Source organism: Melanerpes formicivorus, unplaced genomic scaffold, assembly GCF_026170545.1.
Source record: "Melanerpes formicivorus ecotype bairdi unplaced genomic scaffold, bMelFor1.0.p_v2 SCAF_4, whole genome shotgun sequence".
NCBI classification, from domain to species: Eukaryota; Metazoa; Chordata; class Aves; order Piciformes; family Picidae; genus Melanerpes; species Melanerpes formicivorus.
In genome coordinates this window covers 29,759,879-29,786,205 of record NW_027142356.1, presented here as the reverse complement: position 1 = coordinate 29,786,205, position 26,327 = coordinate 29,759,879, and the positions used below count along the sequence as shown (strand labels likewise).

Genomic DNA, 26,327 nt, shown 5'->3' with positions numbered 1-26,327 from the left:
AAGATATATTTCAGCTATTCTTAATGTTAGTTATTCTTAGCATTAGTTATTATTAGCCTAAGATTATTCTTAGCCTTAAAATGAGAGTTTTTTTAAAGATATGTGGCCCAGGGGAATGATTTGAATTATTTAGACTGAAGAAAAGTGAGGCACAAAAACTCTCCAACCTGTGGACAGCTAAAGCTGCCAAGTCCCAGGCATCTCAAACAAATATTAAAAAGCCTGTAGAAAGGCAGTTTTATTAAGCCAATTGACAACACCAGAATGAAAAGAAGTAGCACTGTAATTGTGACAGCCTGGTGCTGCATCCCATCCTGTGGCACCTTTTGCTGCTCTCAGCCAAATTTTGCCTATGATGCATCCCAAAAGCAACTTCTGAAGTGTTACGTTCCAGGAGAGCTACAGCACCTCTTTTCCCACCGTTCCCACTACTCCCTGGAGCTTCCTCACAAAGACCAATGACAGGCAGTGCACAGTGTGCCACCCCGACACATGCTCCTGAAAGCTGCCCTGGGAAAATGCATCCAGCAAGTGGAAAAGCGCAGCTCCAAGGTGGCCATCTCTGGAGTTGCAATTCCTTATGCTTCCTAACACAAAGCCAGGGGAACATCCACCTATACACTCAGCCCTCCAAAACTGAGTGGAAAATGTTTTCTGAGGGTGGATCAGGAATCCCCTGCAGACGCTGCTCACACGCAGAACTTCAAGGCACTAGAGGCGAAACTAGATTAGAAAAGCGGCAGTGATTGCTGGCAGTCAGAAATGAGAGAGTGTTGCAGGTCAGTCTTTAACGGTTGCTTCCCGAGCGTGAGAAGGTGCAGAGAGTTCTGAAACAGCTCCAAGGCGGGTACCGGCCCCAGCCGCGGGGTCGGGGCTTCCCGGCCTCCCTTCCCCGAGGGACGCGGCGGGAGGCAGGGGAGACCCCATCTCCCCGCTGCGTCCCCGCCCGCTCAGCCAAAGGGGGTGGCCTGGGTGCGGAGGGGAGGGCAGGGCGGGGTTTGCCGGCTGGGCATGGGGGCTTCCTGAGGGGAGGAGCGCCCGGCTTTCGCGGCTGAGGGAGACCCGCCGCTACCGCCGCACCTCCGCGCAGCCCACGCAGCCGCCACCGCAGGCAGCCGTGCTCGGGCTCCGTAAGTGGCACCTTTCTCCCCGCTTTCCCTTCCTCGGGACCGGGTGGGTAGGGGTTGGGGGAAGCGTCCCTGACGGGGCCTCTCGCATGGCTCGGGCGTGGGGGCGTGCGGTCCGCCTCCCGTCGACAGGCGGGAGGCCCCGGTGTGCGCTTGGAGGGGCTCTGACTGCCCGCCTCGTCTGGGGTCTCCGAGGAGTCATTCGTAGAGCCAGGCGACTTGCGCGGGAAGGGGTGCCAAGGGCTTCTCCGCCGCCTTTTGAAGCTGCTGTGGGGGCAGCGGCCCTGGCTTTTCGCCGCTGACCCTGGTCGCTGTCCCCGGCAGCGCTCGGCTGCTGCAGCCGGGACAGAGCGCGGGGGTCTGGCGGCCGCGGCCAAGCACGGGTGGGTGCCGGACGCAGGGGGAGAGGCGCGCTTGAAGGCTGCTGTCCAGAGTTGTGAGACCTTGTTTTGTGCGCCGGGGGTAGCTGCCACTATGAAGTTTTGGAGGCCTGAACGGGTTAAGCTGCCTTCCCTGGGTTTCTGTCCGGCCCTTACCCTCTGTATCGAAAGATACAGTGACAGTGCAGCATCAGTTCTTCGGTGCTTTTGAGAAGCTGGGGAAATCGGGCATCAGCGGAGAGCACGTAGTGAGTGCAGGTCCCTAACTGTTGTAGAACAAGTTTAGAAACGCAGGGTTCTTCCCTTCTGCCAACGTTGCACGTTTAAATATAGAAATGTGTTTGAAGTCTATGTCATCCAACATGTAATGCTGCTGGCAGCTGGAGAAAGCTAGTCCAGTGAAATAACATTTTAAAATATTGGTTATCACTAGAGGTTTATGACAGAGAGTTATGGATCGGATCTAAGCCTTGAGTCTGGGTGAACTCCTTTAACTTGGCTGGACTGAATTAGTTTTGAGAGTGAAGGATTATCACGCCACTTGGCTTCGACTGTTAGTGTAGCTTCTGCTGATTGTTTGCTGGTGCTTAACACATCATTCCAGCCATAGTAACTTACCTGTCAAACTAGGTAGTAGTTCCCTGAAGATTGGCCCAAACTGTGAAAGGAATCCCTTCAAGCCCACCCTCTGCTTCAAACATATTAATACCTAACATGTATTCATTTTAAAAGATTTCAAACACATTTCTCTTTTTATCCTTCCTAATTAAAACCAAAAAAAATCCACCAAGAGGCATTCAGATGTTTCAGAGATGGGGAATGTAAGACAAGGGATCATGGTGTATAGAACTTGTATATATTGAAACAAGCTAATGGCAGTTTGTTTATGTTAGAAAGACAAAACAAATTCTATGAAAAGTTCATTTAGACACTGTGCAGATTCAGAACACAGTGGATCTTGGATTAGAATTTGTATTACACAGTGTGGAAAATCTTTTGAGTTCTGGTTTGTGTTACCTAATGGCATTAAAACATTGACAGTAAACACAGGCATAAGTACTATACAAGAACTAAAAGTGTTTTCACGTCTATAATGTACTGTAGCATCAGACAGAAAAAGTCATGGTGCCTTCCCCGCTCCTGTAAGCAGATGTGCACTGATGCAGCTGATTCCATCTGACAGTGCCTCTGTCCAAACAATTCTTCCAAACGCCCCCTGGACTCTGATGTAGATTGGGACAGGAATAAAACAGCACCACAGAGACCTAAGTAGCCTTAATGATTTCCTTTGAAAGGTGCAGTGACATTTTGCATGAAATGACACATATTTTTAGGTTTTTGTCACATGTTGTGATGAAGATTATCCATGCATGGAGTAACCTTCTGTCTAACTGATGTTACTAAAATACCATTTTTGATTCATCAGACTTGGGTGGAGACTGGCACTTTGTGAAGTTTTAATGCAATGAAGTTTTGGTGCCAAAGCTCACTATGTTGGCTGGCATGTGCATGCATAAATGGTCCACCTAAGGTTCTTGACCTCAATAAAAATGTACTGGATAAGAAACATGAATGTGTAGCATCTTCTAGCTTTGTACACACACAGATTAAATCAAAATCAGTTTCAACTTTCTTAATATGTAATTGTATTTAGCATATGTTTCAACCTGTCTGTGTATAACTTTTCTTCTTAAGTTCTAGTTAACAAGGTACTTAAGGATTATAACACATTTGGAGTCAATGTGTTAAGATATTGATGCCATTTGTTAGATGCTTTATGGGGATTTTGCTATTTGACTGTGTTGGCATAGTAAGTAGCAGTAAGTACAAAAATACAGGTAAGATAAAAGGTGAATAATAATTTACAGCTTTTAGAAAACTTACTATTTGGTTTTCAAGAGTTTTGACAACAATGTATTTTGAAGGAGGAGGCATCTTTTTGTAATCAGTGTTTGCAGATGGCTGTTACAGTGACCTAAACCAGACAGAACTGCTGGGTAAGTATGTTGGATACAAGGATCCAGCTTAGAATTCCTCTGGGTGGAGATAATTGCAAAAAGCCCATGTATCTTAAGTGAAAAGATGTGAAACTTACTTTTACAAGTGTAGGGACCAGAAATAGGACAGAGATTAACTCTGCAACTGTGGGGAAAGAAAACACACATCAGCGTTGATTCAGCGTGGCTTGCTTGAAACTATGTATTGCTTGTACTTTTCATCCTGCATGCACTGCAGAGAAGCTGAGAAGGGCTGTGACATGCATTTATTGGAAAGCGAGATATATGGAAAAGTTCAGAGTTAAGATTTAGTTCCTCCTGTTGTGTATTGGCAGAATTTTGTGGTGGATTTCATGTTTAAGACAGAGGTGAATCAAAGGGAAGTACTGCAAATGATTGAAAAGGAGCTTACGAGAAATCTCATTCTCTAAGTTGTCATAGAGGTTGTAAGATCATAAAGTTCTCTCAGCTTTACTCATATACCTTTTACTCATATACCAGAGGTGATCATCCTTCCCTCTGCTGGTTCTATAGTTATTTTGGCATCTGTCCATCATGATACAAATATCATATGACACTTCCCCCTCCCAAACAAAACATGGCATACTTTCCTGGGTTTCCTGCTGTCCCATTTTTAACCAGTTCATAGGCTGACATACTTCATGGTAGAATCCTTTAGGGAATTTTTCTTTTGCAGAGGTAATATTAGGCAGGGCATTAACTGAAATTATAGCATGCATCGTAGGCTACCGCTTCTGTCTTTGATTTCTTGTTCATTTTTGATACTAGAATGAGCAGTTTTCTGCCATTGCTTTTCTGTTCTTCCCTCAAGTACTTCTCAGGTAGTTAGTGATCTATCAATGTCATATAGCCAAAGATGTGGAAAAGTTTCAAAAATGTGCACACAACTATCATTGCCCTTTAAAGTAGAAATTCATGTATTCATGTTAGATTTTTATATACTAATCTATTAAACATATTTTATATGCTGCTGAAATTATTAAAAATTATATAAAACTACTTGGGGTCATGTTTGTGTGTCTTAAGTTTTCATGAATCTGGAAGTGCCCACCTTCATGACACCTATCTTGTTTATCACAACACCTTTGATCCTTCAGTCACAACTCTTAATCTCAGTCCTGCAGATTCTTAGTGCACTACACTACACAACTGTGCATTGTCCAGCTGGGGTAGGAATGATCCTCATTCCGCTGGTTTAGTGTTGGTAAGTCAAGGGACAGGGATATTGGAAGCAAACAGTTGAGCTTTCAGAAAATGACGAGTGTGTCCTTGTCTCTGCTGGGAAAAGCATTTGCGTGATCTGCCACTACTACTGAGAGTTATAAAGGTTACTAGTAAAAGTGGCTTCTGAGATTCCTAAGTTTAGTCATTGCTGACAGTCATCCAAGATCTGCAATATTATCTTGCCTGATCTCAAAACTGTAGTTTATCTGAGTGGATGTGCTCCAAGAGGAAGGTCATTTTAAAATGAACTGAATGTTGTGATTGTCTTCACAGGTTCCTGCGTAGGATTTTATATGTGTGGAATAAAATGTTCTGCTCATGAAATGATTGTTGCAGGTCTCTTAATGTTGAGATATGATCTCCAGCAACTTCATATATGGATATCCTTTAGTTCCATCAGTCTCATTTGATCATGAATCCCCAGGTCCAGCAGGTTGTGACAGTCTAAAAATTTGATAGTCCAATGGCTGATGTTGGGTTTGTGTTTATTGAATGTATCCAGGGAAGAGCTGCCACTGGAATAGCATATGTAGACAATTGTCTTAGCTATGCTTTCTTTGCTGTCACTGTTAAGATTCTATCCCAGACTGCATAGACTCCCAAGGATATGTAATGGTTGTGTATAAATGTTGACACCCCCTCAACATATATGTTATGAAGAACCAAGCATTAAACTGGAGTAGAACATTAGTATGGTTAAACCTCATAACAAGGGCCCTCCATTAAGTTAATAGAGTGCCAAAGAAAGATCTAGCCTGTGAAAATGTAGCCCAGCAGCAATGAACTTTTGAATGGTATGAAACAGCAATGGGAAGGACACCACAGCTCTGATAACAGCTAGCTACTCTAATTGGGGTTATGGCTTCTAGAAACAGCAGGACATTTTCCAAAACTCATTTACATGAAAATCCAGGAGGGCTTCTCCAAAACTTGTTTTGGAAGGGTAGAATCTTACTAGTGACTGAATGGCTGCACACGTCTGACATGTAGAAGTGAACTAGCCACACAGAGATAAAACAGAGGAAAGCAGTATTTATACACCATCATGCTACTGTTGTGCTTGTTCACAAACTACTTCTTCCATCTCACTTTTTTGATTACCTTTTTCTACCACCCCCGAGTAGTTAGTGTAGGTGACCCATAAAGAACTCTGTGCAGTTGCTAGAGAAAGGTGATGCTTGGTGCTTCCAGTTCCCTATAGCAAGTACAGAAACTCAGTGGAGTGCACACAACAGCTGCTGCTTCTGGTAAGTAATTGGAATGGGCCTAGGCAGTGTTGGTATCACAGTATCACACTATCGCTAAGGTTGGAAGAGACCTCGAGGATCATCGAGTCCAACCTGTCACCACAGACCTCATGACTAGACCATGGCACCAAGTGCCACGTCCAATCTCTTCTTGAACACCTCCAGGGATGGTGACTCCAGCACCTCTCTGGGCAGCCCATTCCAATGACTAATGACTCTCTCAGTGAAGAACTTTCTCCTCACCTCCAGCCTAAACTTCCCCTGGCACAGCTTGAGACTGTGTCCCCTTGTTCTGGTGCTGGTTGCCTGGGAGAAGAGACCAACCCCTTCCTGGCTACAACCACCTTTCAGGTAGTTGTAGAGGGCAATGAGGTCACCCCTGAGCCTCCTCTTCTCCAGGCTAAACAATCCCAGCTCCCTCAGCCTCTCCTCACAGGGCTTGTGCTCAAAGCCTCTCACCAGCCTTGTTGCCCTTCTCTGGACACGTTCAAGTGTCTCCATGTCCTTCTTAAACTGGTGATTCAGTGCTATGTTGTAGTCCCCTGTATTGCTAAATGTAGGGTGGGTTTGCCTCTTTGCGATGGTAATATCAGGTTTTAGAAATCTCGTGTGGCTTTTCTCAATAAATGAACTAATTTCTGAAAGCTGCTGTGTCAGATGTACTACCAAAAAGGAATGGTGCTTGGTTAGATTTGTCCAGTTGTACTGGTTACCCTTTATCTGGTGTGGAAAGGTGATGAAATGTAGATAGGTGTCAACTGGCAAAATACAAGTAAATAAATTGTCTTCAGAGGTGGTCTTCAGGCAACTCAGCTGGGAATCATTTGTAAATGGATATTAGGCTGAAGCAAAAGACAAACTGTACAAAGTGATTTTAGCCAGAATTTTCTGCTTTTATCCAGACTTTTCTACTGCCTTCTGTGTTTTATAAACAGCTTTATTATCTTGTGATTTTTGCTTTTCAGAAGAAAGTGGTTTCATTTGTTTGGGTTTTAAATATGTAAATGTATGGAATGAATTTATTTTTGCTTCAAAGAACATTCTTCTTTGAATGACTTTTCAGGGAGAGGGAGTTGGATTCAAAGCAATCTAATCTTTATTTCCTTTGCTGTGAAAACAGTGAATGATGTGGATAACCTGTTCTATAGCTGTGTGAATTCATGTAGCTAATCCCTGGTCCCTGTCCATTTTGTTTGAGGTTATTCAGCTCTTTGTCTGGAGTTTGATTTCAAGCTCTTTGACAAGATGGGAAAGCGATTGTGTTTATTTGTGCAGTACCATGTGCGTTGTGGTTATGGAATAAATAATGGAAATGGAATTTGGAAGGGATTATTTATTGTCCTCTTCCCAGTGTCCTTAGATTGAGAAACATCTCCATATTAGTTAAGGAAAGCGTAACATTTGGATATCATCAATATATCTACTACTCCCATGAGGACTTCAATTAACTCCTGTGAATTCACTGTTTATGAGTGAGTGATTTGGTGTAATAAGGATTTTATTTTCCCCTTGAACGTTTTTGGACTGTCATGCAGTTGAGAGAAAACAATGGGATGAGACTTGCCATGAAATACTTTCAGCACTGTGAGTTAGATGAGAAAGCTTGTGGATATATAGAATTAGCATGAATGTGTGATTCTTTTCAAAGGTGCACTGCTTCAGTGTGCTTTATAGAAGCAGTAATTTAGATGACTAGGCAGTATTTTTGAACCTTGTCATCATAGTCTAACTTACTTTCAAGTTTGAAACTAACGGTCAGTACTTGAGTGCAGTCAGTTGAAAATTTTAGTTCTCTGCTGTAGGGATTTTAATAGAGGGAGAACTTTTAAGGGTAGGTCTGGAGAAGTGTGTATCATGAAGCATCAGCTTTATTGCACAGAAATTGTAGGCCAGCAAAAATTCTCAGCTGGAGGCTTTCTTTGGGATTGTTTCTAGAAGGTGCCTCTTGCATCTATGAATGCATTTGTTAAAAAAATTATTTGTCAGGAGGAGACGAGTATGTACTAGGTAAACTGCTGTGCTGAGAAAAACTACAGTTGTCTAGAATTAGGTCAATAAAAATAATCAATGTAAAATTCAGTTCTATGAGTTACCAAGGCTGGTTAGAAATACTATAAAAATTACAATTATATAACATTCACTGTCAGGTGGAAAAGTCCAGAGAAGCTGTAATTAGTACTTCTTAAAATACCATCTATGGAGAGACTTCATAATTGTATCTAATAAGCCTTCTTTGGGTATTTCAGTGTTTTAAGGTGCCCTATGTACCTTGCCATCCTTTGAAGTGCCTCTTATCCTTTCAGTTAGTTTAACTCTGTGTCCCATTGTGAATTGGCCCATATAGTTACTATGAATAAAGATTTAAACATCTTTTCATGTTACTTCATAAAGCACTTTGACTCCTAAGGAAGCCTCAAAGGTGAGGTGCTGTTCCTCATATTCTCACAGTGCTGTCTTTCCCATTTACCAAGTTACCTTTCAGAGCAGTAGAATAATTGATGTTTCCATTGGTTGGTGTGGAATAACTTCACAGTATCACAGTATCACAAAGGTTGGAAGAGACCTCAAAGACCTGTCACCACAGACCTCATGACTAAACCATGGAACCAAGTGCCATGTCCAATCCCCTCTTGAACACCTCCAGGGATGGTGACTCCACCACCTCCTTGGGCAGCCCATTCCAATGATGAATGACTCTCTCGGTGAAGAACTTTCTCCTCACCTTGAGCCTAATCTGTAGAGATTTGTCCAGTTGTAAACAAACAATCTATGCCTACAGCCCCACACTACCAATGTATTTTGCAATAGACTTGGAGAGATGAAGTATTTTTCCTGAGGTCCATAACTGCCTTTTCCCAATATCTATATTTTTCTGCTTTCTCATCCAAAACCAGTGGGTTCTTGTCACTTGTCCCTTTTATGTGAAAGATCTGAATACCTGCCAGAAAGTAAAGTCAACATCCTTCTTGTTTTTCAGTATCCAAATACCTGAAACAAACTTGGTCACATCTAGTTGGTGTCTCCTTGGGGTCTAGACAACTCAGTGGAATATAAGCACATATATTTAATTGATATGCAGAGCTCCCTGTAGTGACAAGCTCTTTGCTTTCTGCTCATGGAAACACCTGGTTGGTGCCACACAACATCTAGGAAAAAAAAATAAAGAAAAAGATCATTGGGGCATATGGAGACTGAGCAATGGCAAACCTATGTTATGCCACTTAGATTGGGGTTCCTGTGGTGGTTTGCTTTCTGTAGCAATGGTAGCTGAAGATCACATAGGGAAGTGATAGTGATTCACATAGTGTTTGTTCCTGATAGTTTGAACAGGCTTTTTTAAAAGGTATATGGTAGGCCCAGATCATCTGAAAGCTTTGGGTTTTCAGTAGCATTTTGTGTAAATTCATGTGCTGCATAGACTTAGTTTATGAACCATGCCAGATGTACGTTGTTCTGAGGCTTGCATGAAAACTAAACATGCAATGTAAGTAAAACATTCAGTGCTGGCTTGTTCACATAGCCTCAGAACATTAGGAAGAAGAGCATACTTTGTGGTCTTTGGCTTCACTCTTGCTGACTTGCTAGCAAAAATTTCCTCAATAATAAAATAAATAGGTTAGAACAATCCCACAGTGGACACCAAAATTATTTACATGCATACTTTTGCAGGACAGAGTTGCTCATAAATATGTTTTCCCATGTGGAAACTGTTGTGACTTCACAATCAATGTGTTTTCTGCTTCTTTCTTTGTCAACAATATTCTATTATCTTTTTAAACTAGAAGAGTTTAGAGTTAGGTACTGCTTACCTTTTTAACAATAATAATAATAATGATGATGATGATGATAATAATAAACCAGGTTGGAAGAGACCTTCAAGATCATCGTGTCCAACCCATCAACCAATCCAACCCACCTAAACAACTAACCCATGACACCAAGCACCCCATCAAGTCTCCTCCTGAACACCTCCAATGATGGTGACTCCACCACCTCCTTGGGCAGCCCATTCCAATGAGCAATCACTCTCTCTGTATAGAACTTCTTCCTAACATCCAACCTAAACCTCCCCTGGCACAGCCTGAGACTGTGTCCTCTTGTTCTGGTACTGGTTGCCTGGGAAAAGAGACCAACAGCCGCCTGTCTACAACCTCCCTTCAGGTAGTTGTAGACAGCAATAAGGTCACCCCTGAGTCTCCTCCTCTCCAGGCTAAGCAACCCCAGTTCCCTCAGCCTCTCCTCATAGGACTTGTGTTCCAAACCCCTTACCGACTTCGTTGCCCTTCTCTGGACACGCTCCAGCAAGTCAACCTCCTTCCTAAACTGAGGGGCCCAGAACTGGACACAGTACTCGAGGTGTGGCCTAACCAGTGCAGTGTACAGGGGCAGAATGACCTCCCTGCTCCTGCTGGCCACACTGTTCCTGATCCAGGCCAGGATGCCATTGGCCCTCTTGGCTGCCTGGGCACACTGCAGGCTCATGTTCAGCCTACCATCAACCAGCACCCCCAGGTCCCTCTCTGCCTGGCCGCTCTCCAGCCACTCTGACCCCAGCCTGTAGCACTGCCTGGGGTTGTTGTGGCCAATGTGCAGAACCCGGCACTTGGATGTGTTCAATCATGCCTTTGGATTCTGCCCATCTGTCCAGCCTGTCGAGGTCTCTCTGCAGAGCCTCTCTACCCTCCAGCAGATCAACTCCTGCCCCCAGCTTGGTGTCATCAGCAAATTTACTGATGATGGACTCAATGCCCTAATAAACACCACCACCACTCCACCACCAGATTATGATTATGATTATGATTGTGGTGAAGTACAGGACATTCACATTGGAGCCTGAGTTCACAGATGCTTTAGGCCAATACCATCATGAAAACTGAATTGTGGATCTTCCAGTGCTCTCCCCAAACACATACAAAATCACATTTTGATTTTAGAGCTTAGTTTTACTGCAGCTCTGCCAATTGCAATATGATTTTCATATATGACTTTCTGACCAGTCTTGCTTCTTTTTTGCCCCCATTTCTCTACCTCTGCTTAGTTTTGCTTGTTCTCTTCTGAGTGTCCAGCCTCTGAAATTCTATAATGTCTTTCTGGGAATTACATCAACCAGCTATTGCTGAGTCTCCTTTAGATTTTTAAGACAATTAGAAGTTTTCAGGCGTTAAAAAGTAGGTGTTGGTAGAGTCTGATACTGAAGCATACCATGTGGCAGCAAGCTATCATTTGCTATAAGGTGTTTTGGTAGGATGGCTGCCTTACAGCAGTGAGATGCTCTCTCACTGTCTGATTTTTGTGTGATAGAAAGAAGAAACTGTCTGAGAGGGAAAAATTAAACCCTGAAACATACTTTCCCTAAACGAAGGAAATCTGTTCTAATTGTTTCAACATTTGTTCCTTGGTGGGACAGTGCTTCTGGGTATCCTGTCCAGAATTGTTTTCAGACTCCCATGCAATGTCCAACTATTAGAAATATTTTATTAGACCATTTTAATTTATTACATGCATGTGCTTTATTCTGAGGCAATTAGTTTCGACATCAGACTTAATAATCCCATTTTGTATTCTTAATTGTCACGGATATAAACTTTTATAAACCTTCCTGCAATTCTGTAGTACTCTGTAAAGCCTTCTGTGGTGTTTAATTGCCTATATACTCCACTTCATTAGTTGTCTAAGCAAATAATTTTGGATTTTTATTAAATAAGAGAGGTTTTTTCTCTATTTGACAGTTTTTTTCTGTCCTATGTGGTGACAGATGGGTTGCACTTAGTTCAATGAGCCAGATGCAAAAAGAGCAGAATTTGCAGTAAAATACTGATGATGTTGCATGTTTGTCCACACAAAATAAGTTAAGTCAGCTTCCTGATTATGTAAAGTGAATATTTACACTATTTCATTGTAACTACACTCTGTGAAACAAGTAGCTTTCCCAGTCTGAATGGGCTTATAGGTAGAGTTTGTGCATTTCTTGCTGAAGCTGTGTCAGCATAAGCAGCTCAAGTACTGTGCTCCAGGCTGCTGTCTCTTCTTCCTGCTTCAGTAACCATCCCTCTGTGCATGCACAGCTGTTTGTGGTACTGTGCAATGAACTGGATTAGGAAACTAATTCATTTTTTCCTTGGGATGCTTTTGAATAAGGATCAGTTCTCTGTTCCAGTTTATCTCATGGCCACACACACGGCTGTGCAGCCACAAATAAGGGATGAAAGACAGAGGAGAGAATGGACTAAGTAGGATGAGCTGCTTAAATTGTACCACCATTGAAATAAATTATTGAATATGCTCCACGTAGGTGTAAAACATACAATAATTTCTCATCTGCTTTCTGATTTTTTGCCATTCCTTCCTCTTAGACCATCATTTGTCCTTTTAAACTGGAGAAAGCACTGGTTGCAAAACTTTCAACATTGGAGGTGTTATCCCTCAAAATGTGTAAGTTTGGGCATTTAGAATCATACTTTTCCTGCAGCATAGGAACTCCTGTAGAGTTCAGTTCCATAGTTTCATTCTTTGGACAAGAGCTAAAGAAAACAATAAATACTTAATCAAGAAGATGTCACTCACCAACTGCATTTTTGCGCATGCTCTTTTGGACTTGCTTGGTAAATGACTTGCATGTGAAACTGGTTTTCTCTGAAGGATTTTGGGTAGTTTCTACTTAGCTTCTGCTCCGGTTTTGCTATAACTGTAGTTCCATTAATACATATTTGAGCTAATTCTGATCTCTGTTTATCATTGTAAATAGGAAATATTTCCATAGGAACAAATTAAATTACTGAAGTTGCAAAATGTCCCTCTTCTTCCCCATCCTCCCCCTACTCTCCCCCATTTGCATTTATTAGTAGGCTCACACAAGCTATCAGAGTTCTTAACATTTATTTTCTTGTCTCTGTTTATGAAACATGCAGTGTTACAGTATATTTGTCCTAACAACTCTGTGATGATTGGTACAAATTACTCCTGTAGAAGATAGTGAGTGGGGTAAGTGTCTTCCTTTAATCTGCAGCAGGGAACAATGGAATCCAGTATCTTAGCATAGCTGAAACCTAGCTAATAAAAGCATGGGTTTCAAGGTTCCATATGTTTGCTAAGGATTTGATAACAAACATTGCTGACAGCACACAGTCAAACAGTGAACTAATTTAATTGCAACAGTTTGCAAATGGCAAAAAGGGAGCAGAAACATAGAATGATATGAGTGGTGCTCATAGTGTTCCCCAGAGGGACAGCCCTGGGGTTGAAAGTGAAGAAAGTAATTGGAAAGAAGCCTGGAACTGTAAGCAAAGAAGCTCACTCCGTGTACTTTTACTCCCACTATGTTCAGTGAAACAGGACTCTGGAAACACACAGCAAAGTATGTGAGATATGCAACATTGAATTTCTCCACCTCACTGGAGGAGACTGCAAACCCTTGAAAACAGATCATCTGAGTCAAAAGGGAAAATTGTAGTAGCTGGTGGAGCATCTGCTTTCTAGGGAGACAAGCTTGCAAGTGCTATATACATAGAACTTTCTCTGATGGTAAACAAATCCTTTGATAAATTCACTCAAAAGCTGGAAGAAGACCTAATCCAGTGGTATAACTTTATTCATGGTGATACCTCTGTGAAGTGACATCCTCATAAGCAACTAGCATGGCTTCTGGCTTGAAGGTAGAGAAATTTTGCATTTCTCTTAGCAAATTTAGCAAGCAGGATTTTAGGAACAGTAACCCCAGCAAGCTCCACAAAACTCAACGTGGGAAATAAATCTGTGAATTGGATAGTCTGTAGAACTTTTCTTCCTGGATGTGGAACTGAATCATCCAAGAAACTATCTTAAGGCTGAATATTTTACCACATTTATACTCCAGAGGCCCAGGAGGGAAAGGGTTGGATTGCCCCATCGGAAATACTACAGTCCTTGACATTAGCATTTTTTTTGAGACTAATGCACTTTTGCTGAAATTTATTTGGCTTTGCTCAGTACTGCTGGTAAATTGGGTAAATTACTGGGTAGAACAGAAAGGCAGCCTTTTGAGTGTGGACTATGAGGTAGGAGCCATTTAAAAGAAATGTATTTTCTTGCCCAAAGAAATGAAGCTTGGTATTGTATCAGCCTTCAAGAAACAGAGAAGTGTGACATGCTTCAGACCAAGAAGAGCAAAATGTTAAAATTCACAAGGCTGCAAAATTTGAAGCAGTGTATACTATGCATTCAACTTGATGTTTCAGAATATGATCCCACAGGAGGCTGCACAGTGAGGAGCAGCTGACCACTCTAAGCAGTGAAGAATGGAAATCACAAAAATGTTGCTCCCACCCTATGTGAGTTGTTTTGCTGGCCTTTGGTATTGGTTTGACCAGTTGGACATGTTCTCTTCATTCCTTTTATGTATCATTGAAGACCGGTATCAAGAAAGTGTGCCTGGGCCTTCAGCCACGTTTGGGATCTTGCTGACTGTTTATAGACTGAAGGAATTTGTCAAGGTAATGTTGGAGAACTTTACAAATAAAATAGATCCTGGCTGTTACAGAACATTGGGGGTTTTGTTTGTTTGTTTTCTGTAGTGAATCTGAGTTTGGCAAGCAGGTCAGCACTCAGAGACCAAACAATCCAAAGAACAACCAAAGAACTGCTTTTGTACAAGGATGACTATGATGGGTTTATGTGTGACTTCAGGCTTGTACAGCATACTGGTTTGGTTTTGGATGGTATTGCTTGGATGCCTGCCACAGCCTGTTTTTTATACTGAGACATCCACTATGTACTAAAAAGTGTGCACTAAGCCCTTTGGACCAGGTGAACAGTTACCAGTATGAAATTTATATCAAAATGGAAGTGAGACAAGTCTGCTTAGTACTGATTTAGACAAACAAGGCCTAGAATTCAGCAGTGCCTTACCTGAACTCAAAGCCTATGTATTAAATCTATGTCAGCACATGGTGGGGTTGAGCTTTCATAATGGTCTCCTCCAGAAATGGATAATACAGTTGTGGAAACTGAAGGCCTAAATAAATAAGTGAAGAAGCTTCTCGTATACAAATGCAATCTCTGTAGGTTGCTGTCTTTGTCTTTCTTGGTGCTTTTTCATCTGGTTTGCACTGAATTAACAGCGTGCACTCTGAAATGAAGGCACACTGGAATAGACCTTGGAAAGTATTTTCTTAGAAGTGAAGCAGAACTAAGTGCCTGTATTTTTCTGTAGAAGCCTCATTATACTGTTTGAATTTCAGATCAAGTAACTTGGAGTCAGAGGTTCATTTGGCATTCCCATCAGACATCGATACCACATCAGGATGCAGGGTGTGGTGTCAGTGTTCAGCTCATTATGCAGAACTTGGTGTGGAGTAAGACTGAAGTAGCTTTTATAACTGCTATTCTCTAAATGCTTCTGTTTCCCTAACATGCATCACTAATGCTCCAAACTGAGCAACTGACCTGTCCAAGTTTACATCTTTTTCAGGTGTTTCTGCCAGTGAAGGGATCAGATCTGACATGTTATTATGAGTCATCCACCATCAACACTGCTGCAGTATGACATTCTAGACTTTAGTCTTGCCATTCGTCTGTTGTATTTATCTGCATTGCTTGAGAATAAACTTTTCCTTGCTCACAGTTATGACTGCACCAAAAAGGAGTTATATTTTGTCTGTCATGTCACAAATGTTGCAGCTGACATGGTCACCAAAAGAAGCAATGCCACTTGCCTACAGCAGTTTGTCCTCCATATGTACTCTGCAGTAATGTTGGTGCAAGAATTTGTACAGCTCTTTAGTGAACTGTATCAGGAAACTCATCTGGGTCAAAACTGACTGTTTCTTTGTACTCAATATTCCTGCTGCTCCATTCCCCAGTTTAATTTACTCTGCAGCCACAGAAACGTTTATGTTATCCCAGGGGAAGAAAGCAGGAGTGACCATCCAGTCAGGGTACACCACTTATTTTGGTGGAAATGCCAGCTAGAGCCATAGGTCTGAATTATGTCATAGCTGCTGTTGAAGAGGGTGGCAGCACAGAGCTTAGCAATCTGGTAAGCACCTTGGCATTCAGGTGGGTTGGCAGACCAGCCTACAGCCTTTGCAGTATTTTTCATAATATTGTTTTTTCTAGGTTAAGTTCTTGGACAGGCTGTGATTGAGCTGAGTGCTACTGCAGCATGAATAATTGCAGAGACTTTTTTTAATCTTAGCATGGCTGAAAAGTTGGGGTTTTTTTGTTTCACTAACTAGGACTCAAAGTGTGTTATGGAAATAATTTTGCCATGTGGCTGCAATCTGTAGTAAATTCAAGTGCTCTTCTAACAAAGCCCTTAATTTTGATGGGATTTCAGTCTTTTTGATTATACATAACTGTCTGAATTAAGTATTTGTCTTTTTAAAGAAGTGAATGCTGAATCTTGCTTCCCCTCCTGTTCTGGAGCTTAAATAGCTTGGCAGCAGTATTTGAATACAGTTCCAGTTAAACCAGTTTTGGAGCATAGTTTGGCAGGCCAAAGTGGAGTAAGGCCAAAGTACATTAGAGCTAAGTTTTAAAACCTAATTCTAAGCTAAAATTGTAGCTTTAGTGAGAGAGAGTGATGTACCATTCAAATACAATATTTGTCTTTTCCCTCATCTCCTTCTTTCTCCATGTAGTCAAACTATGCTAGACTACTAGAAACTTCTCAAACGTCTAATGAGTCTTAGAGTTGTTTTGCTTGAGCTTCAGTCAGTGTGGATAGGAAATTACACAGTTGTTATGTGAGAAGTATCTTGCTTTTTAATCATATCATCATAAGGTAAACTTTAACTTACCTTAAAAATTATGTGAAGCCTATAGCACTGCAGATAATTATTGCAAAATAGTTGAATCAAAGACTCTTTCCATCTCCTTTGATACCTTCCACTGTTGTACAAACACAGCTACTTTCAACTGCGTTAGTTTATCTGCTGTTGACTTTAGAAGTACAATTTGCAATATGAAAGGATGACTGCAGGATATGATTTCTGAAGTTTGTGTAAAAGTGATTGTGCATCTTTTTTTCCCACAGTGAAAATGTCTAGACTTTTATGAACCTTTGTAAAGCTGTTATTCAGACAAATTAGTTCCATGAATGTGAGCCACATCAATCTCAAGAATTATCCAAATAAATGGGGTCACCAAGTCACTTTACTCTTAGCTATAACACAAAACACTGCTCATATTCTGAAAAGCTGACAGATATAAAATGAAAATGGCTCATCAGCTACAGCCTGACTTTTAAAATGATCTTTTTCTTTTTTATTTTTCCTGTTAGAAAGATTTTCAGTCCATCTGAGTGTTAAAAGTCTTTCCCAGCATAGCTGGGGCTGCCATGGAGTCTCAATAAGATGCATTAAGCATGGATGCCATGAGGAATAATTTGTGGCGAATGTAATGCCAAGTCTAAGAGTAAGAATCCATCTAATACCCAGTTATATTTTTAGGGATATATTCAGTTCATCTGGGGGAGATGTCACACTCCAAGCTGTCAGTATCTTCTCTTTTATCTTTTCTACTGTTTCAGAATTCATACTAATGCCAAAAATTAACTCCTCCATGTCTTTGGCTTCTCATCTGGTTTTGATTGCACCTTCCAAATAGCCTTTTATGCAGCATGTGCATGTTACTTGTGCTTTCTTTGTGTGCTGTATACTCAGTCTGATAAACTCAGAACAAAGAAATCCTTTGAACGCTACTCATGTTCCCTAAGACTCCATCTCTTCTCTTTTACACAAACTGCTCCAAATGTGCTTTGTTTTAGTTCCAGGCAGTTAAAACTGTGAACATTATTTTGTTTGGTCTTTTGTCCTTTGTGGGAAGAATGGGGAGGGGGGAAAAAAAGAAAAGGCAGTATGAATAAATTGAGTTAAGCTAAGTTTAGGAAGAGCCAGGCTCATAGTTTTAACAATTTCCCCACTTCTGAATGATACTTTCATGCTCTCTCTTTGAAGAGAGCTTGTTAGCATAACACAACTTTGATCACATTAAATGTCTTTCTGTGGAGTTTGTTGGGGTTTAGGTTTTTTGTTTGTTTTTTTCAGAGTCAGCATTACAGATCTTTAGGAACAGGTAGAATGAAAGGCAATATGAAATTACTTTAACTCTTGAAGAAGTCATGTCATTGTCATCACATAACTGATCCCAGCGTGGCAATAGGCTCAAACTAGTAGAAGAGCTGCCTCTGCTTTCTCGGAGGCATGTTCCGCCTGTTTGGATGATTTATGTCTAGGTCAGGACAAAATTTTTAATGTCATACACGCACACAGATATCACAGCAGAGAGAAAAGTTATACTGGGTTCTTTATTCTGGAGGAGTAGTTGTCTTTGATCTGTTTGATCTCTAGGCACAGTAACTCTATTGCATTTTTCTCTTTTCATGGTTTGACTTAATAACTATCACTAGTTTCATATAAAACACTGTATCATAGTATCATAGTATCATTCAGGGTTGGAAGGGACCACAAGGATCATCTAGTTCCAACCCCCCTGCCATGGGCAGGGACACCCCACACTAGATCAGGCTGGCCAGAGCCTCATCCAGCCTGGGCTTAAACACCTCCAGGGACGGGGCCTCGACCACCTCCCTGGACAACCCATTCCAGGGTTTCACCACTCTCATGGTGAAGAACTTCCTCCTCACATCCAGCCTGAATCTCCCCACCTCCAGCTTCATTCCATTCCCCCTAGTCCTATCACTACCTGAGATCCTCAGAAGTCCTTCCCCAGCCTTCCTGTAGGCCCCCTTCAGATACTGGAAGGCCACAATTAGGTCACCTCGGAGCCTTCTCTTCTGCAGACTGAACAGCCCCAACTCCTTCAGTCTGTCCTCATAGGAGAGGTGCTCCAGCCCTCTGATCATCCTTGTGCTGAGCCCATTGATGTCCTTCAAGAGTAAATCCATTATTTTCCACTGTGGACAATCCATCTATTTGCTGTTGCCTGCTGTAAACATCTTTTTAGAAGTGTTCTTGGCTGTTGCACAGTCGTCTGCTGTTTGTGGTGGGTTTCGTAAGAACCCTCCGAACCCCCCTCTTTGTAAGGACAGTTTTGAAGATAATCAGTTCTAATTCTTTGGTGATTTTTTCAATTGTTATTGTTTTTTTTTCCACATCTCTTTATGATTGTGAGAAATTTCAGAGCAAATGAAATATATTTAAGTGTTTTGATCATTAGAATTTTGTTAGGTTTTTTTTTTTGGAAGAAAGAAAAAGACTTAAAGAACATGTTCACAGTGGAGCAATTACTGTATCTCAGTAGTTTCCTGTCTGATGAATTGCTGTGGTTTCATTCATCTAGTACAATGCTCTAGGCTAAAGGAAAAATCACAAAGCAGCAAAACCAACACCACCAAACCCCCAAAACAACCAAGCCAAGCAAAACCCAACCCCCCCTGAGCTTCCCCCCACCAAAAACAAAGCCCACCAAACCTCTTGAAAATTTATTTTGAGGTGAGTTTTATGTTTTAAACTAATACTTACAATTGATCACTTCAATGTAATGTGTTTTGTGGTAGATTTTGGTATTCCAATCTACTGAGCAAAACATTGACGTTTAAAAGTTGCTTTACTCAGGCAAATTTTCAAGTTTATTAAGAAGCTCATGAGATTGTTTTAGTATCTGCTGAAACAGATGGGAATCTCTCCTACTTTTTGGAGAGCACTCATCACATCAGACCAGCTCTCTTTTCTGGAGTTACCACAAAATCAGCACAATTGCAGTTAAACGGAGCAGTCAGTAGCTATGAGGTCCCTGGCAAAAAAAATTAGTACCTAGCACAAATCATGTACTGCAGAATTGCAGTGACTTTTTGTCTGACTCTCATATTGCTAACAGAGCATCCAGTTAATTTTTCATGTTACAAGATGGACTCTGGCACCACCTGCTAATGTGTCTGAAAGTTGCTATTGGCATGTGATGCTGTTTGCACATTTCTTCTGAAAAGCAGGCTTAATATTTAGATGGTGCATGGTATTTCAGTGTTAGAAGAGCTGTATTTTCATAGAATCATAGAATTGTTAGGGTTGGAAGGGACCTTAAGGATCATCTAGTTCCAAACCCCTGCCATGGGCAAGGACACCTCACACTAGATCAGGTTGCTCATAGCCACATCCAGCCTGGCCTTAAAAACCTCCAGGTTTGAGGCTTCCACCACCTCTGTTCCAGTGTCTCACCACCCTCACAGGGAAGAATTTCTTCCTAAAATCCAACCTGAGTTTTGCTCATTCCCCCTAGTCCTATCTCTTCCTGACATCAAAAAGTCCCTCACCATTTTTTTTGCAGGCCCCTTTCAGATACTGGAAGAGCACAATAAGGTCACCTTGGAGCCTTCTCTTCTTCAGACTGAACAGCCCCAACTCACTCAATCTGTCTTCATAGGAGAGGAGCTCCAGCCCTCTGATCATCCTCATGGCCTTTCTCTGGACACATTCCAGCACGTCCACATCCTTCTTGTAATAGGGGCTTCAGAACTGGATGCAGTACTCCAGGTGGTGTCTCACCAGAGCAGAATAGAGTCGGAGAATCACCTCCCTTGACCTGCTGGCTGTGCTTCTCTTGATGCAACCCAGGATGTGATTGGCTTTCTGGGCTGCAAGTGCACACTGGTGACTTATGGTGAGCTTCTCATCTACCAGCACCAAGTCCTTTTGTTCAGGGCTGCTCTCAAGCCAATTTAATGAGAGGGTATAGTTAAAGGGGACAACATTTGGATAAAAAGATACCCAGGCAATTTGAGTGAGTCCATACGAGATTTTAATATGAGACTGTTCTTTGCATATAATAATTAAGGTAGAAAAGAATGGAAATCTGAACTTAGCATGTATAAAGTATTAAAAAAGAGCCACAATTAAGGAGAAATAAAAGAAAGTGAGTGAAAGTTAGGGGAGTTTGAGGACAGAGAACATTTGGCTATGTTTTATCCTTTTCAGCTGCTGGAAACTGGAATTTTGCATGAGAATTGTATGTGCATTGCTGACTGCATTTCTAGGGACAGAAATAAAGGAGCAGTAGTTTGACAACTGTATGCTGAAGCATCATTTTCTGGCAGCCAGTAAAGCAATGCATAAGTAAAATAAGATCTTAGCCAAGGTAGCTCAACATGAGCTCTCAGTGTGCACTTGCAGCCCAGAAAGCCAATCACATCCTGGGCTGCATCAGAAGTGTGGCCAGCAAGTCAAGGGAGATGATCCTCCCCCTCTACTCAGCCCTGGTGAGACCCCACCTGGAGTACTGCCTCCAGTTCAGGAGCCCCTATTACAAGAGGGATGTGGAGGTGCTGGAACGTGTCCAGAGAAGGGCCACAAGGATGATCAGAGGGCTGGAGCACCTCTCCTATGAGGGCAGACTGAAGGAGTTGGGGCTGTTCAGTCTGCAGAAGAGAAGGCTCCGAGGTGACCTAATTGTGGCCTTCCAGTATGTGAAGGGGGCCTACAGGAAGGCTGGGGAAGGACTTCTCAGGATCTCAGGTAGTGATAGGACTAGGGGGAATGGAATGAAGCTGGAGGTGGGGAGATTCAGGCTGGTGGTGAGGAGGAAGTTCTTCACCATGAGAGTGGTGAAACCCTGGAATGGGTTGTCCAGGGAGGTGGTTGAGGCCCCGTCCCTGGAGGTGTTTAAGAGCAGGCTGGATGAGGCTCTGGCCAGCCTGATCTAGTGAGGGGTGTCCCTGCCCATGGCATGGGGGTTGGGACTAGATGATGCTTGTGGTCCCTTCCAACCCTGAATGATACTATGAAATTGATTATCACTTAAACTAGCTAAGAATTTGTTGAGATTATACATGTAGGATTTTACACTCTTTAATTCTATATAACAAAATTGTTTCTGTGAGTATCTGTTGGTAGTATATAACAGTTAAAGCTTCATATTTTAATAGTGCTTATGTGAGGAATGTGTAATTAGTCTTTGAGATAAAATGTTTATTGCATTAGGGAAACATACCTCATTAACAAATGGTACTGACATATTCATCAGATTCAATAAAAATCAGTAAGTTGGTGAAATATTCCATCTAGTACTAGTAAGGGAATTAGAAGTAATTTGGTGTTCAATATTTCATCTGAAAGGGGTTGTGCGTATGCCAGTTACTCTCTTAAACAAGAAGGTATCAGATGTCAGAAGCTGGTAAAATGAGATGTCTTCCCTGGCTGTAATTTCCCATGAGGTTATCCTAGATCATTGTATTTCAGGTAGCAACCTGTTTTCTTGGTTTGGCCCTTGAGACAGTGAACCTGTCCTGGCCATCTTTTTCTCCTGGGGCAAGTAAGGAATGGTTTGTTGCCAAATTCCACCTCAGCTGGAACTCAAATTGCTTCCATTGCCTCCAGAGCTCATGAGAAAGTGAGGGAGGAGCACAGTTTTATTCCAAAATTGTGATCCAGCCACAACAAGGATGTCTGGTCCACCCAGAACTGTCCTTTTGCACAGTAGGCACTGAGAAGAAGTCCATGAAATACTGTATTGTGCACTCACACACATGTACAAACCTAGCCACCCACCCAATATGTGCAAGGATGTCTCTTTGGTGATGGAATGTGTCCAGAGAAGGGCCACAAGGATGATCAGAGGGCTGGAGCACCTCTCCTATGAGGAGAGACTGAGGGAGCTGGGGCTGTTCAGTCTGCAGAAGAGAAGGCTCCCAGGTGACCTAATTGTGGCCTTCCAGCATCTGAAGGGGGCCTACAGGAAGGCTGGGGAAGGACTTCTGAGGATCTCAGGTAGTGATAGGACTAGGGGGAATGGAATGAAGCTGGAAGTGGGGAGATTCAGGCTAGATGTGAGGAGGAGGTTTTCACCATGAGAGTGGTGAGACCCTGGAATGGGTTGTCCAGGGAGGTGGTCGAGGCCCCGTCCCTGGAGGTGTTTAAGAGCAGGCTGGCTGAGGCTCTGGCCAGCCTGATCTAGTGTGGGGTGTCCCTGCCCATGGCAGGGGGGTTGGGACTAGATGATCCTTGTGGTCCCTTCCAACCCTGAATGATACTATGATACTATGATATCTAGTGGGGTTAGGTGCCACAGCACATAGACTAGACTAGGTACCACCAAAGAGATATGCTAGACCTTCAGAAGCCTGGCTTGTACATTTGAGGTGGGACTTTTTAAAACAAATAGAATTGGCTGTATCAGGATACAATGTTTCATGGGATTTTCCCAACAATTTACTCCCAGAAGGTGAAAATAAGGCTAGTTTTTGAATAGATTTAGAAAAAGTTGATTTAGGAACAAGTAGGGGAGGATTATCTTGTTTCACTTAAGTGGATGATAAAAAAGAAGAAAGCAGTGACTATGTAGTTAAAGGACAACTATGAGATAATTTGGTAACTAAATGTTCTTGATGTTCTGTGTTGCTAATGTTCAATGTTTGAGGGAATTCATAAATACCTGTCTGACACCCTGTGACCTTCTCATTCAGAATTTGGTTGTGCCATTCAAGATCATTGTATGTGACAAGGGAAGACAGTGACCGAGGAGAGGAGGTGCTATAAGATATTTATGAGATGCTCTGTGTTCACTAAAGATAGAATAAGGAGTTACACGTTTGTGGGGCTTTCTGTTGCCGCAAGAGAGTGAAACTGGAAAGCTGTGTTTCACTTGATCTCTGTGTGGGCAAAGTGGTGGTCTGTGCCAATCACTTTCCATTTGCCATGTTTTGAGGATAGTTTGGATCATATATTTGTGAGTAATTTATTTTCACTAGCGCATCAGCCGGGAATGTAGGGATTTTACTGCAAGCAATGGTTATGTGGTTTGTTCCCATGCCATTTGGTAGTCAGTGAAATAGCTTCATAGGTACTATAAGTGCAATTTAATGCTCAAGTGACTTTTATTTTTATGAGCAAAACGGTCTCCTGGAAAAGCTATGGAACTGCTAAGCTGCCAGCTTTTCCAATACCCTCCAGACAATTCATATTGAAGATAAAGTTTCAAGTGTGCACTCACACTGGTCGTGCTTTGTCTGGGATGTTTGTGTTGTCCCATATAATTTATTGTTTCCAGAATATTTATGAGCATATGCTTGTGCTGTCTTACATGTTTTTTATGCTCTGCTGAAATGACTCTCCTGCTATTGCTAAGCTTGTTCTGTACATACACCGAGAGGATCTGGTTTCTTCAGGCAGGCTTGCCAATGCTTCAAGTTTTGTGCATTAAGTCAGATCTGCCTAGATGAGTGAAGCAGCAGTCTTCATGGTTATGCAACTGTCACGTATAGCTGCCACTGGATTAAGATATAAAGGAATACTTCTTTCTTAAGGGAAGCTCACAAAGGGTTTTTCTTCAGAATTTGCTGAACAAAGTATAGTAGCCTACAGTGCTCTATTATGTGACAAAATGCAGCACTTCAGTCTGTGCAGGTGTAAGTTCTCTTGAAAGCCTCACTTCATGGTTAGCCTACCACAGGGTTGCTTCCCATAGTTCTTGCTTAGCTACTTGGAAATCCCGATGCATGACTAGCAAGGTCAGTGTTATTTTTTGCTGTGTTTTGATCTCATGGTCATATTTTAGCCATCAGATGCTACATGTGGTCAACCTGTTTATTTGCTTGCTTAAAAAATCCTGAGAAATTTGGAAAGCTCTTCAGAAAATCCCTTGATTGAAGGTTATACTGATCTTCAAGCTCTGTTCATGATGCATTAGGCATAGTGGTGCTATTTAAAGTCAAGAATGAAAAGGAAACTCTGGCATTCATTGCCACGGTTATAAATAATGTTAGTTGTTAGGATTTATGTGATCTGGACATGGACAGCATATATGCAGAATATCTGGCTGGAGTGTCTGCATTTAATGTCAAAGGGTAATGCTCTGCAACAGGGTTACTACAGGGTCTTTGAAGTAACATTATTTTGAGGATTTCAAATGTGAAGGAAGTGGTGTTCAGTTTTGCAGGGAGCAGAAAGTGCCTCCAAGGAATGCAGGGTGGTCTTAACACTAGTAACTTCAGAAAACAGAATGTTTAATGCTTCTGGAATCAAGCCTTATAAATGGAGCTTATTTATATCATGTGAACTAACGGTTCCTGTTGATGTTGTTTTGTATTGTTCTGATATATAAGCTTAAAATAAATTGCAGCAGTGCACGTAGCACACTGGCTCTGTCTGGTGTGAGTATCACAGTATCACAGTATAACTAAGGTTGGAAAGGACCTCGAGGATCACTGAGTCCAACCTATCAACACAGACCCCATGACTAGACCACGGCACCAAGTGCCACGTCCAATCTCCTCTTGAACGCCTCCAGCGACGGCGACTCAACCACCTCCCTGGGCAACCCGTACCAATGACGAATGACTCACTCGGTGAAGAACTTCCTCCTCACCTCGTGTCTAAACCACCGCTGGTGCAGCTTGAGACTGTGTCCCCTTGTTCTGGTGCTGGTTGCCAGGGAGAAGAGACCAACCCCCTCCCGGCCACAACCACCCCTCAGGTAGTTGTAGAGGGCAATGAGGTCACCCCTGAGCCTCCTCTTCTCCAAAGAGTGATGACTGCCAGTAGTGATGGGCACGTCACAGTTCCAGTTTCTCACAGAATGGAAACAAAATACTTCTGATTTAATATTCAAAGTCCAGTAATGGGTCCTACTTAAAATACTTCACCATTGTTTCAGAGCAATATTTGGTTGGTAAGAATATCTTTAATTAGTTCTTACCACCTTTGACTTAAGATAAATTAAATGTGGAATATAAATAAGATTAAGCTCATTCTTGGGTTTCTATAAGAGAAAACAAACTGGGCTTTAAAAAACTCTTATAACTAGCAGTTAATGTGTACTCAATTTTAGAGGGTCTGTTCTGAAAAGATTGCAATGCCTTGAGGAGGTGAGCTAGTTGTGGTTTTTTGTAGTCTCTTTAGGATGCTATCTTTTCCATGTGCCAGAAGAAGTCATATCAAAGCAAGTAAGATGTGTAGGAGGAAATCCTTCCCTTCCCTTACTCCATCACACTTTTGTAAGCAAAGTGGCATCCATGATTTCCTCTAGTCTTAGATATATTTATCCTTTCTTCTCCACTTTGTTCTTCCTTCCTTGGTCCCCACAGAAAAGGGGAAAATATATTTTTTTTTAATATAGAATTGAGTTATTTTAAACAGTATTCAGTGAATCTATACTGAAAATTATTTGCATTGGTTTTGTACATCAGAAGACCCACTGGAGCCCATTAGTGTATGGTGCGATGGTCAAACACACTGAGAGGTGGTGGGACCTAGGGATGGGACTCAACCACCACTTCATCTATCAAACCAGCCAGCTGAAGCTAGGAAAGGAGGAGAGAAATGAAGCAAATCATTAATTCTTTGCTTAATTTCTGGTCTTCACCATGAAGTTGGGCTACTTTTGGGGCTGCTGAGCTGTGCCTTT

The 26,327-nt window shown here is 42.0% G+C and overlaps 1 protein-coding gene across 1 annotated transcript in view; it reads left to right on the top strand.

Moving 5' to 3' along the window:
• The first annotated feature begins 1,044 nt into the window (after nt 1-1,044).
• Nucleotides 1,045-26,327, top strand: part of SLC7A2 (solute carrier family 7 member 2) — a 64,614-nt gene continuing 39,331 nt past the window's right edge. The window contains exon 1 of the mRNA XM_068137497.1: nt 1,045-1,130. The gene's annotated coding sequence lies outside the window, so the exon portion shown is untranslated. The remainder of the gene's footprint in view (nt 1,131-26,327) is intronic.